Source organism: Harpia harpyja, chromosome 1 (assembly GCF_026419915.1).
Source record: "Harpia harpyja isolate bHarHar1 chromosome 1, bHarHar1 primary haplotype, whole genome shotgun sequence".
In the NCBI taxonomy this organism is placed as follows: Eukaryota; Metazoa; Chordata; class Aves; order Accipitriformes; family Accipitridae; genus Harpia; species Harpia harpyja.
In genome coordinates, this window is record NC_068940.1 from 28,120,903 (window position 1) to 28,134,933 (window position 14,031).

Consider the following 14,031-nt stretch of genomic DNA (forward strand, 5'->3'; position numbering starts at 1 on the left):
AACATCCCAAAGGGAGACTTCTATCTCCAAGCCCTTTCCAGGGCTGCCCCAATTTGAATTATGAGCTCCCTGAAGATGAGAGATGGGAAGCGGAGGCTGAGACACATAGCGGGGATGATCAATATTGGCAGGAAAAATGGTCTGTTCCGACCTGGGAAGTAATGGCTTGATGTAACTTCTCTACCGCACACTTTTTTAAAGAGAATTTTTTTTTAATGGTCAATAATTTTTAAGTGCTGGTTATTTCTTTGAAGTCATAGATATAAGAATTGTTATCAAAGGATGGGCACTTCAGCCCAGCTCTCAGTTTTTATCATTTCTTGTAAAAAAAACCCCCAGGGTAATAGTGAATATTATTTTAAGTAAAAGCTAACTGCTAAATGGTGGAAGAAGCTACCACTTTAAGAATAAAATTATTAGGCAAACAGTGTTCATGAGTTCACACTGATACAAATTCAAAAGATAATGCTTGTATTTATTTCACACCTGGCAATAAGAAGCTAACAGAGGGAGACAGATAGCAAAGATCAGTTTACGGATAATCTCATTACAAGGTGTCCTTCAAAAAGAGAAAATGAAATTTACATTTTCTGTATTAACCTAATGAAGACAGATAGTACAGAATTAAAAATCTGGCTTAGGCCACGAAGTGAGTCTATGTAAATAAATATATTCAGACAAAAAATCTGCAAATTTGGTACCCTCCTTAGTAAGTTCCTTTTTCTTGTTAGAAAACCAGAAATCTTGTGAGACTCAGATCTTCGTGTCTTCAAACCTCCTCCTGTGTGCCAGGGAGGAATAAAAGGACGGGGGCTTAAGGAAATCCCAGGGTGATCACGACTTCCTAATGGGAAGGTTGAAGCAACAGCTTCCATTTTCTCTGTTGGCAGCAGTGCCTGGTGCAGATGCTAGTAGAAGTCCGTCTTTGTAACGTGGGTCTTGACTTTTTCTTTCCAGTAGCTGAGTCCCTTGTGAGTGTTGCCTGTGAGCTGGTGAAGAAAAGGCAGCTGATCATGTTTTAGCTATGACTCAATTTTTTTTGCAAATCTGTTTTAAAATTATTGAAGGAAGAAAGGAAAATGTACTGTATATTTCCCTGTCAAGTATTTTTACAAGAAGACAAGTAAATGTCCCCCAAGTTGGACACACAAAGTTCAATCTTAAAGATCATCCTGAAATAATGTGGGTGGATTTTTATAGACTAAGGAGTTACAGACCTCTTTGATTATTTATCTTTTATCCTCAAGAGCCATTTGATTTTTGCTCAGGATCAATTTCCAGGTTAATCTGCAGCATGCTTCACCTCTGATTTCTGGCAAACACCTTTGATATGTCTCGTGTTCTGTCACTATCAGAAAAAAGTGATGCAGCTTTAGGCATATTTCAAATCTGGAATTTGTTTTAACTAATTAAATCTGCAGCTCACTAACTAAATCAGCACAAACTTACTCATATTAAAGCCTGACATTAAATTCAATTTATTTTATGCTTCATACAACATTATTTTTTTATGTTACATAATTATATGCTGAGAACATACAACTCCATTGGATGCTGTCTGGGGAAATGTATCGGGTTTAACTGTTGTTTTGAACTGGGCTTCCCAAACTGTAGATATAAGAGAATACATGCATAAGCAAAATGATTTGAAATAATATGTTTTTAAAATGCTACTGAAGTATCCATGTCTTCAGTTGCTGGGGAGCTCAGTAGAAGAGATATGGTAGGGACACTAGATTTTTGTGTGTCTTTTTAAATTTGGGGTTTGCTAAAAGCTCTTTGACAGGTTTAACTTAAAATTCTAGCAAATCAGATTTCTACAAGACTGTTGAAGAAAAATGTGCTCCTTGAAAATGTATAGCAAAGTGACTGTGAGAAAAAGAGTTCCTGTGGAATGTGGATTATTTTGTTAATAATTACATGATATTATAAATAGTATTTTTAGGATAAATCTTATGTATTTATATCTCATTAATTCATTTATTCAATATCAGTGACACTACCGCTGTCATAACAGCAAACTCTAATATCAGCTGTCTACTGAGTCACAAAGCTCAGCTGTGGCCATTTGTGCTCCAGCCACATCAACGCAATAAGGACTATAAACACAAGCAACTGTGATCAACAAACCCTGAGAATCTGAATGCATAAAATACAGTGCTAAGTATTCATAATAGAAATTTAATTCCAATACCCACCTACTCATAGCACATATGCTGCTAAAAGAGGAAGCCAGTTTTCCACCAGTTTCAGTGAAATGTAGCTGCGTGTCCCCTTCTTTCCAAGAGATTGTTTTCTCTTCCCCAAATATATTTATCAGTAAAAAGACCTTCCTCGGGAGCGGCAGTTAAGAGAACTTCCCTCTTTTCCAACTTGTGCAAATTCTTGCAGGACAAAAAACAGGTATCAACAAAGAACGAACTGAATCTTGTGACTCTCAAGAATTCAGAGCACTGTGTTTGGCACTCAAGCTGCTTACATAGTGCCTGGGCAGGGTTAAGCATCTCATGGTAGAAGTCAAAATAGCCTAGGTTTTCAGCTGTTCATTCCTAAACCACTGGAAAATACTTAGAGGTAGAGGTGGCCACTATAAGGAAGGAATTCCATCCATCCGTGGTGATTCAAAATGAGAGAATAAAATTCAGTGGGAGGATAATTTATCTGTATAACAACATTCTGTCTCCTGAAATGTTTACCTTTGTGTGGCACATAACTATAATCTTAGTTCCAACCAAGACTGCTATTTGACAATTAAACCTCATATCCTTTCAAGGATAGAGTCTATCCTCAAGACTGAAAAAAACGTATTTGCAAAAGCATGAAAATTAACATTTGCTGGAGGAATAAAATGTACCCTTTACCCTAGGTGGTTTCTAAACCTTAGCTGATGGTGCATATGTTCGCTGTCAGACTCCTCAGGGAACCACGACACCAATGTTGGATAGGAACCTTTAGATACAACTGCTGTTGCTAACTCATATATACTCAGTAGGTTTCATCTTTAAGTATCCCAAAATGTTTTACATGGGGTTTTTTTGCATAGATCCTTTCATTCATTAACAAAATGTTTCCATTTTTTGCAGTAGAATATGATATTTTGTTCCATTACCATTATAGATAATATATAAGAAAGGATCATTGCAAAGACTGATTACAAAAAGGCTTAGCTTTTAGCACTCTAACTACAGTGAACATTTCATTAATAGCACCGAGGCAATTATTCTAGCAGGCTCAAGGAGACATGAGAATCATTTCTAGTAACACCCAAGTTTGCCTTAATGGATTCATTTGATCTTGGTCATATTCAACCTGAGATTGTGGTTCAAGGGGGTATGTCCATAAGCATTAGATGCTAAAAATCTAACAAAGCATAACGTCATAATGTTCTCTACAAAAATCATAAAGTCATCATGCTCTATAACTAATCAAAAATCAGTTCTATGGAGAACTGGATGGGCATTTTTCCAAAAAAAAGTTTTTTCTCAGAGATTGGAAAATACTGATCCATCAGAAATAGAGCAAGAGTTAATGATTCTACAATTTAGGGTTCAGATCATTCATCTGAATCGAAATAGAACTAGATCAGACTCTCTGCTTTTGTTAACATTATACTTAATATTAAAAAAAACCTAGAAAGACATAAAAGATACTAGAAAGCAGTTGTCCCTGGCTAGCCAATACCTACATGACTGAGTCTTTTTCATGAGAGGAGGAATACCTAGAGTTCAGACTAAAGGCCGCATTTGGCAAAACAGAAATCCGAACCAGCAAATTGCATTCCAAGTGAGACTTCTCTCCTGAAGCTCATTGGGTCTTCTGGGCTGTCACTCTCATTTTTGCAGTCTTCACCAGGTTTAGGGCTAGCTTACTCTACAATGGGAAAATCCTTGAAACTTCAGTAAGGTTATGGCAAAATTGTTTCTTTTACAGCTCTAGTTCCAAACATTTTCTTATAATCCCTTCAGGAATTAGTAAACCTTAAAATGGATTAGGTAAATCATATTTTATGCTACCCGTTATCAAGACAGGTTTTTGCCACCATTCATATAAGAGTCGTTTGATATATATTCCCCACTAAAAGGGAATAGCCCTCAATATCAATACAATTCTCATTTACAAATCATAAAAATTTACATCAGAGAATGAGTCACTGGGGATTGAAAAATTAAATTTAATTCCACTTTCCTCATAAAAAGAAAAATAAAGTGCTTTAGCATTTCCCCTGGTTACGTAAAAATGGTATAATTGATTAGCTTTGAGAGGGAATACTTATTGAAATTAACCCATAAGTTGTCAAAGATCAAAATATTAGGAACACCCACATAAAATGCCTCAAAATTTAAGCTTCAGTATTACAGATTGTTATTATATCTCTGAGCAGATGGGTAATTGCTTAAAACTGAGCTGATCCACTGCTTTCTCATCAGATGTACTTATTTCCTTGAAAAAAAGTTCTAAAGACATGACAGACAGGAATGCCTTCAGAAAGCTATTTTTTACAAAATCACAGTTCCTGTGATTTTTAAAAGCACAAACTTCTGAACCATTTACTTGAAGCTCAGTTTTATCCTATGAAGATACTAATACAGAGGATGATTAATATGAAAGGCTTTATCAAAATGGCAGTTCAGTGCTGTTCTAGTGTTAGAAGAAAATTGGGTTATGTTTGATGATTTGACAGAGCTGATTAAGGCAGGAGAAAAAAAATTATTAACGTTGTGTTTAATTTGGTAAAGCTATTAACCTTTTTTTAAGCTTGTAAAATAGCATGGTTTATTACATTTTTCTTTTCCAAATGGTCTACACAACAATCATTTGATCACTACTAGCCTGTTTCTAACTATAACCTTGAGAAGGGTATTAAGTCACTCATCAATTTAAATCCAGCCATTCTCTAACATGCCTTCTTTTCTAAGGCTGACGTTTACTTTAAAGAAACATATCTCTACTGTCACAACATAGTTTCCTTCTTGCGATCACAACCTTTCTGAGATAGTGGGAACGATGCTGTAATGGCAAATACATTAAAGCAGACAAGAAAGAAGACCAAGTCAAGATTAAAAAAATCATTACTTAAAAAAAAATAAAATCATTGTTATCCCAATGTATGAGAGGCTTGCTTTTGTCATTTATATTTTCCATGGCAGACTCTTGGACTGAAAGATCAGAGGGTGAACTGGCCCTAGTCAGCAGCACGCAAGAGATTCCTTTTGTAAAATCTTTCCCTTTCCTCTTCTCCCGTCCTTCCAGAAACAATCCCATTATTTCCACTTTCAGTATCCTTCCTCAGAAAAGATTCTATATTGTTTCCAGAAAAAATCTGCCTTTTGTCTTTGCTCTCTCTCTCCTCTGCCAGTGTCTTGTGAAAGGTCATGCCTTCCCACACCAAAAACTCGGATTTTTCTGAGAGGTGATGGAGTTTCTGTGGCCATTGAAGGCAGCTGTGGTAGCCAGGGATTTTGCTTGCAGCTTCTGGTTTTGCAGTGCTCCCTTGAAGTACGAGAAAAATTCTTGCAGTAAAGAGAAAAAAAGGTTAGCTGTGGAATAAATTCTGCATGGTCATGGTGTCTTCTAGCTAAAGTAAGGCTCAGCTGGGGTCTGCGTACAGCTGGAATTATAGGCTCTCTCTTTCTGCTGATACTTAAGTTATAGGGAAGATGACATAAACAGAAATCAAGACTATCATTTTCAATAATGACTAACATGACAGGCGATTCAAAGGGTACACACTCCTGCAAACTACCAGGTGTGCAGGTCAACCATTCTGTGACAGACTTACAAGAAGAGGCTAAGGGAAAAGGATTTGCTTACCCTGGAAAAGAGAAGGTTGATGGCAGCTGTACAGCGATGAACCCAGACTTTTATCAGAAGTGCACGGAGAGAGGACGAGTCAACAGTTGCAAATGAAGAATTTGAATTGGAAATAAGTGTAGTTAAGTACTGGAAAAGGCTGCCTGTAGAGGTTGTAGAATCCCCATCCTCGGGGATTTTGAAAACTCTCCTGGACAAGGCCATAAGCCGCCTGATGTAGCTTTGGCGTTAACCCTGCTTGGAGCAGAAGGTTGGACTTGATGGTCTTCAGAAGTCTCACAGGGCTACAGATAAGCAGCAGGAGAACTGCTAACATAAACTGGAGAGAAGAGTTTTTGTTACAGAAGATATAGCTGCGCATAATAAGATTAACTTCATACATTGCAGAAGTGCAAGTTCCATGAAACAAGTCCAACATTTTCAGATCCATAGGCCCATGAAAGCATTTACTACATTTTGTTACTGTAGTCTCAGCAATCCTGTTATCTTTTCCTGTATAATTGGGTTTAGTAAATGAGATGTTCAAAGAGCAGTGTATGTGTCTGTGTGTTTTCTGCTCCAACCTTTTTCCATGACAAGGTAATTGACGCTGCAGCCCTGAGTCAGAGTAAACTCAGTGGAAACACCAGTAACCTTTGTAAAGTATTCAGTGTGAAAACATCGAGTCTGTTAGCGCTGCTGTGGTGCCTTCAGATGCCACTGCTTCTGCCTTCATGCTGCTACCTGGGAACCAAAAAACCACTGGGTTTCATTCTTCTCCACTAGCTGGCTAGGTGTCATTATGATTCTGATATTTGACTTTCCCAACGGGCAGTGGGAGGCTTCCCGAGGTCCTGCATTACGTTGAGAAATGCCTTACACTGTTAACGTCAAACTTTCCTTGGGAATTGTATTTTAGCTAAGGTCAGACACAGAAGGCAAATTAGAGATAGAAAGAAAACTTAATTTCCCAGAAAACTAAATAAATTGGGTAACAAAATCAACCATATCCTAAAAAATTTAGTTGCAAATAAATAATAGTACATGAAACACATCTCTAATGTAGTCCTTTGTAAGTCTGGTCATTACAAAACATTTGCAGAAATCACCGTTTCTGCATATGAACAGCACATTAAAACATTTTAACTTGTTAGTGTTTATATTAACTATATAGGTATGGGAACAAGACACTGTATCACACAAATCACCCTTCTTGGCTTTTAAACTGCATTTTTTTCCTCAAGTTTTTTCTACATTAACACCTTCAGGTTGTTCTGCTTTCTTATGTCATATCAGGGAATTGCGTAATTAGTTTTTGTAAGCTAATTGTACAATTTATTTCTGGACCTAAGTACTGTACATTGAACTCAACTTAAATGAAGCACCCTCTCTAAGGATTTATCATCTCTGCCTTTTGAAACTATAATTCTTGTATAGCGTGCCTGGTTTTCAAACTGCTATCATTCCTGTCATATAGTGCTGCTTTAGCAAAATGCGTAACAGTGTAAAATACTTAACAGAGCTTTATGGCTCCTCTTTCAAAACTACAGACATTGTTCTTAAATATATACAGGATTTTCTATATTAGACAATAAAGCATAGATGGCAGGCTCTTTTACATAACATGTCCTACTACATGGCTCACTAGAGAGGGTGTAATGTAATATATAATTTTCTGATGCATTTCTCAATTAGAACAAAAGGATTAAGGCTAAAATCATGTTCTAAGCAAACCAGGTGAAAGTTTCCTTTGTATTAGTTCATAACTGTTCTGAAATTCTGTGTGTTCTGGGCAGCTCATACCTGACTGAAATGCTGGGAAGATGTGAGTTTCTTTTATTCAAGACTGAAAAACACATTTTCATACAAGTACATATAAATACAAGTACATTCAAGTATTGAAATAGAATATTTCTACGGGAGTTTGTGTATGATACCATTACACATACCTATGCTGGTTTGTTCTAGCAACAGGTTGGGGAGGAAAGGGTAGCAAAAGGGATGACGGGAATGGCAGGAAAACCAGAGTAACTGCAATGAATTTGTCTTTCTAATCAACTCCTGATGCTGAGTCAGTTTTCTGGGACTATGGCTTGTTCATTTCGTTGTGATCCAAGGTCTAAAAGAGCATTATACTGACTCTTCCTTATCAAAGGCTTCTTTACCTATTATGACTACAGAAAGAACACTTAGGTGCTGCTCAGTTTGGATGTCACTAACTTCTTTGCAAGTAGGAAATGGGCATGAAAAAGCTGGGCAAGCACACAGCTGCTTTAATTCCAAAGGCAGCAACACACTCAAACGCTGTACGGCAGGCGCAGGTATGCTGCCCTTGCCGTATGGAAGTCTGGTACGTCACGGTTGTCTTTTGGACAGGGTCGCTATCTCAACCTTCTGTTTTGACAAGAAATGTGAGATAGTTTTACACATGATCCTTAGAAAGGACACAGACCCTCTGAGGAGGAGGAGGAGTTGCCCTTTGTAGCAGAAAGCAGCTGGAACAGATGGAGCTCTGCTTGGGGACAGACAGGAATATCAGCAGCAAAGGGAAAACTAGGGAGTGCTAGGAATGCCCCAGTACTGAATGGGGCAGGAGCCCTGGTGACGAGGGGCAAGGAAAGCACTGAGGTACAGAATGTCTTCTTCGGTTCTTTTTTTTTTCTGGCTAGAATTGCCCTCAGGAATACCAGGACCCTCAGACCCATGGGAAAGTCTGGAGAAATGTAGACTTACCCTCAACAGAGCAGGATCAACTTAGGAAATGTTTAAATGAATTTGACATGCACAAGTCCATGGGACCTGAGAGGATGCACCCTTGAATACTAAGGGAATTGGCATTGTGAGGCCACTCATTATCATCTTTGAAAGGTCATGGCCATGGGGGAAGTTTTCTGAGTACTGAAAAAAAGCAAATGTCACTCCTGTCTTCAAGAAGGGCAAGAAGGAAGATCCAGAGAACTACAGCACGGTCGGGCTCCCTGTATTCCCTTGAAAGGTGATAGATCAAATCCTCCTGGAAGCCATTTCCAGGCATATTAAGCACAAGTTGGTCACTGGGATTAGTCAGCACAGATTTATGAAGGAGAAAAGCCTGACCAACCACCCTTCTATGATGAGATGACTGGCTCAGTGGACAAGGGGAGAGCAGTGGATGTTGTTTATCTTGACTTTAGCACGACTTTTGACACCACCTCCCATGACATCCATAACAAATTCTTCCTTCTTCTCTAACGTAATTTCTTCTCCCTCTCTCAGAAATACATATATTGATATGCTGAGATTTTATCCACAAATTGTGCAAATTATTTCCTGCCAAAGTGATTTTGCCCATTTTGTTCAGATTATCCCTTGCCCTCAAAACTGAATATTCATCTATGAGCATATTCATACTGGAAATTGGCAGACATGATAGACTGTGTATTTATTTTGTCCATAGCTCCAGTGAGGGTTTAGCTTGCATTTATATTTGCTGTTAGCACATGGAACACGCGTCAGAAGATCTGAGAATTAGGATGGCATTATAAAGTTGACAACAGAAAGATAATCAAGAAAACAGATATTTTTCCACAGGCATTAGTGTACTATGAGCTTGCCAATAAAACCCAGTCAGACCAACACTGACATACCATAGAGAATTCCTGATACTGAGACATCAATAAGGCAGCAGCAATGTTTTAAGAAATACCCCAGAATTTTTTTTAATTAATATCTGTCTAATATGCTTTTATCTGTAAAAGTAAAAGCTGCATTAATTTTGATAAAGGAAGAGTCTTCTATGTTCCAACGCTACAGTTCTTTGTTTTGTATCATAAAAGCTGGCTTGTACTCTTTCATATCACAGATGTTGTGTTCGTATAATGATCCCACAAGCCACATTATGCAGACAACTTTGTTACACTTAACACACTGACTGAACCATGCGCATCTCAGAAAACCTCAGAAGAAACACTTTTTTTTCATTTGGAAACTTCTGAAAGTGACATTATAATCAATGGAGTGAAAAATATGGAGGAAGCACAGAAAATTGGAAAGTTTTAAGAGGTTGGTGCTTTTGAGATAGAAGAAAATAGTCTAGCTTTCCTGACCTTTATCTTAAAAGTTATAAGGAGATCAGCAGTGTGGAAAAGCAGAGAGCACAACCAGAGATGAGTTTAGCTGACAGATGAGAGAGAGAAGCAATAACTGGAATCAGTAATGGGCCTGGAAACAGAGAAAGGATTCTACAGAATGGCATGATTATTGATGCAAAAACACACCAGTATTTGCATTTGGCTTTGTGAACGGGTGTCCAAGATATTTCCACTTGTTTCCCCAAGACTAGATCAGTCATCTGTACAATTAAGTGTTAGTTTGGGGAAGGAGGATGTGGTACACTGGAGGAGAGTCAGGAATCTTTATTCTAGCAAATATCAAATTCCAATTTAAAACTGAAGTTGAAAAATGAAAATGAACCTTCAAATATCAAATATCAGATTTCTCAGCTCTTAGAAAGGAGTGGAGTATAGAAGGGGATATAGTGACATTCTACCTTCCATTCATGTCATTTTTCTATAATTTATGTCATTCATGTAAATTATCATCAATCATTTATATACACTATAATCTTGTTAAAAAGCAATGCTTTTTTACTTTGTTAACCATTACAAGCACACAGTCTATCAGGCATCTGAAAGTCAACTTGAAGATACAGTCAACAGCTAAAGTTACATCTCCTCGTAGACTAATGCTAGTTCAGGCTTTCAATGTATGGCAGAGCAATCTGCAGATTTAAGCAGCTGAAACAAAAATGTCCATGGTCTTCCCCACGGGCTGCAGGGGAATCTCTGCTCCAGCACCTGGAGCATCTCCTCCCCTCCTTCTGCACTGACCTGGGGTCTGCAGGGCTGGGGCTCTCACATGTTCCCACTCCTCTCTTCTGACTGCTGTTGCCCAGCAGTTTTTTTCCCCTTCTTAAATCTGTTCTCCCAGAGGCACTGCCACCATCGCTGATGGGCTCAGCCTTGGCCAGCGGCGGGTCCGTCTTGGAGCCGGCTGGCATTGGCTCTGTTGGACATGGGAGAAGCTTCCAGCAGCTTCTCACAGAGGCCACCCCTGTAACCCCCACGCTGCCAAAACTTTGCCACACAAACCCAATACATTCTACCCTTTGTCTCTGTGAATCACATATTTAAGAATTATCATTAAAATACACATTCAACACACAATCTTCATAAACTTCACTTCTGCTGCAGGTTTCTTTTTTCATCACTGCAGCTACTGAAGTGCAAAAGCACAAAAGTACTACTCAGTTTAGGCTGAAGTTGTAGTTTTCACTGGAAACCTGAATACCAAGGCAGACAAAATATTCTGCTCCAAATAGGGGACTAAACCCCACAGGCTTCTACATTCAAGTGCCCTGAAAATGTACATAATCTCAAAAGTAGAATGCAAAATTGCTGTTCTGTTTTATTCTGTACTACCCTAGTCTAGTTTTTATGCAGTCAGTTCTATTTGGGTTCATAAAGTGAAATCATGTGGGAAAGAAATGAGAAATTAAGAACAGGTTATAGCAAAAAGGTGGTAGTGTTATAAGCCATTATGTCCATGACCCAGCAGGCCATTATTTTATTTAAGCACAAAAACATCAGTTCATAGCAGTCTTATGAGTCATTGCTTGTAATTGTTTAACCAGTTAACTTCCTTTATAGCTCATTTTGAAACTGCTTTCCTATGTTTGCAAGTTGTTTTATCAATATGGTTACATCTGCTTTCATAAATGATCAAAAAGCAAGAAATCAGCTTTAAGAGCAGATATGCACCTCATTTAAACTTTGCACTTTGAAAGAACTATTTTAATGTGCAGAGTGCATCAGTGATACAATTCTAAAAATAGAACCGTTAAGTCTGAGAAATCAAAAAAGCTAAAGTTTGCACAGCATTTAGTGTGAAGAATCAAGTACTCAAAATTCGAAAGAACATATAAGGCAATATGGCATTGCCTCAGTCCTATGGTACACAATGCCATGAAGTAAGTGGGGTGTGGAAAATCCCCTTGGAGGTTTTCAAGATTCGTCTGGACAAAGCCAGGGCTGACCTGACATTGTGTTGGCAGTAGCCTTGCTGCAAGTCAGAAATTGGATGAGCCACCGCCAGCGGTCCCTGCTAACCGTACAACGTCTGTGATTCAGTGAAATATGCCTGAGCACTGTAAGCTGCTGCTGAGATTGGTGCTACCCAGGAAAAGAAAAATGAGCAGTGGCGATGACTGGAAGGAGCCCAGGGGTGGGAATGGGACATCCAATGCTTCAAATATCTCTCCCTGTTTTTTTTAATCATCTCACTGTGGTTCAGACTTCCTGTCTTATTAAATCAGAGAGGAAAATGCCTGCAATTAGTTAGTGCTTAACTGAACCTAATTACCAAAGCCAAGAAAAACAAACTAATTTTGCCTTGGAGAACAGAGCTGCCCATAGCCTATTGCCCAGTTGTTCATGCTTTGGTTAAAGGAAAGGAAAAAATGCATTTTGGTGATTCTGAATAGCAAACTAGTCTTTAACTTCTTGTTCCAAACTACTATTGCAGGATAAAAACCATGACAAGTATCATTTGAACTATAGAATACCTTGGATTGCATTTTCAGCAGGGTCTTCCGAACAGAACTTACAGAACCTGTTTTGTAACAGGTATTAATCAAATTCAGCCCAGCAACAACACAAATTCCTTTTGGAAAACTTGCTAACACACAATATATACACCAGGGTGTTTTCATACAAATAAAGTGATGTTTAAAAATATGTTCAGCCCTTCTGTTCTGATGGTGACTAGTACTTATTTACCTAAATTTACCTTAGTTGCTATTGAAAAGCAGAGACTGCAGCCATTCAGGAACGCTTAATACTCCAGGCAAACAGCAAAGTGTAACTGCTGACAGCATTGCCACTTTTAGAGCAACCTTTATAAAAAGGCATGCCTGTTAGTACTTCCCGTATCTGATCTACCCAATGAAATGCAAATGCTCTGGTTTCTGGTCTCCTCTGCCTGTCAGCCATGACCTTTAAAGGTGAAATTTAAATCAACAATGTTTTTCAGTAAAATTATCAATATAATCTTACATTATCCTAAAAGATCAAGAACTGTTACTTCACCTAATTTATAGAAAGGTAGCTTGTCACACAAAAACATTAAAAAAACTGATGCAGAAAAGAAGAAATGTTTAAAGTCGGATCCAAAGCCTACTGAAGTCAACAGAAGTATCTGGAAATACTTTTACTTGTGTGCCTAATTTGCATAAAACTGACCTTTTTTTTTCTGGCAAATTTTATATCTGTAAACATAGACCCCACAATTTAGCTAGTCACAGGTACAGCTATACATAGCCACTAGCTACTGCTGATAATTACACCTGCAAATAGTTCTACAGCAACTTTCATAGGCACCTTTGAAAGGTAATTTAGACATGTCTTAACAAAGGACAAACAGAAAAATTTCAAGGCATGATCGGGTCTGGAGAACTGAGCTTCTTTTTCTCCATCTTATCAATTGACATCTCTGTCAAGTGAATTTGTCAAGTCGTGGGTACTAGAAGCTCAGTTGATAATCTCTGCAAACATTTCTTCTTTCAAGAAAACAGATTTCCCAGTAATCCAAGTTTATGTGTAAAGCCCATCACATTTTCCTACATACCTCACCATCCAAACAGTCTCCATAATAACACCTTACTTTGTACATAATTTTACCATATCTTAGATCTGTAAGTGATGATATAAGAGCAAGTATAGTTCTATATTTTCCACAATTTGTGTATTTTCTGCTTTAAAGGATCAGGTGTCTCAGACATTTTCTTGGCATTACTTCTGAATTCAATATATTCTTCTAAATAGCCTATCTTCTTATTTATTGTATTTTGCAAAATTTGAAGTATCTTTAAGGGTTAGAAGGGATACGATTACTGTCTATAAATACATCATCAGAAGCACAAACTCTGGGAGGAAAAAAAGAACTACTTAAACTAAAGGACATTTTTTGACACAGGAACAAATGGTTCTCTGTTAATGAATAAATGTATGCTTGAATCTAGAGGTTTAATTCTACCTGAGGAGTGAGTTCTGGAACAGCTTTTTAAGTGACACAAGGGAAAAAACACATAATTGGTGTTAAAAATGTAGTTTCTATCAGTGTATGGAAGAGATCAGGTAGTGTGGCTGTCTGCAACAGCAGGAAACTGGTCTCAGTGAGCCAAGTGGCCGCTTCCTTGTATATGTT

General features: G+C 38.0%; 1 long non-coding RNA gene across 2 annotated transcripts; it reads right to left on the minus strand.

Annotated features, from left to right (window-relative positions):
* Positions 1–454: 454 nt before the first annotated feature.
* Positions 455–12,792, minus strand: LOC128139493 (uncharacterized). 2 transcript variants are annotated; one of them, XR_008234409.1, is made up of 2 exons: positions 12,616–12,792; positions 455–989 (listed from the first exon to the last, which is right to left on the minus strand). It is a non-coding gene; the product is annotated as an uncharacterized LOC128139493 (long non-coding RNA). The 2 variants fall into 2 exon arrangements; XR_008234407.1 differs by lacking the exon at positions 12,616–12,792 and adding an exon at positions 2,199–2,970.
* Positions 12,793–14,031: the final 1,239 nt, after the last annotated feature.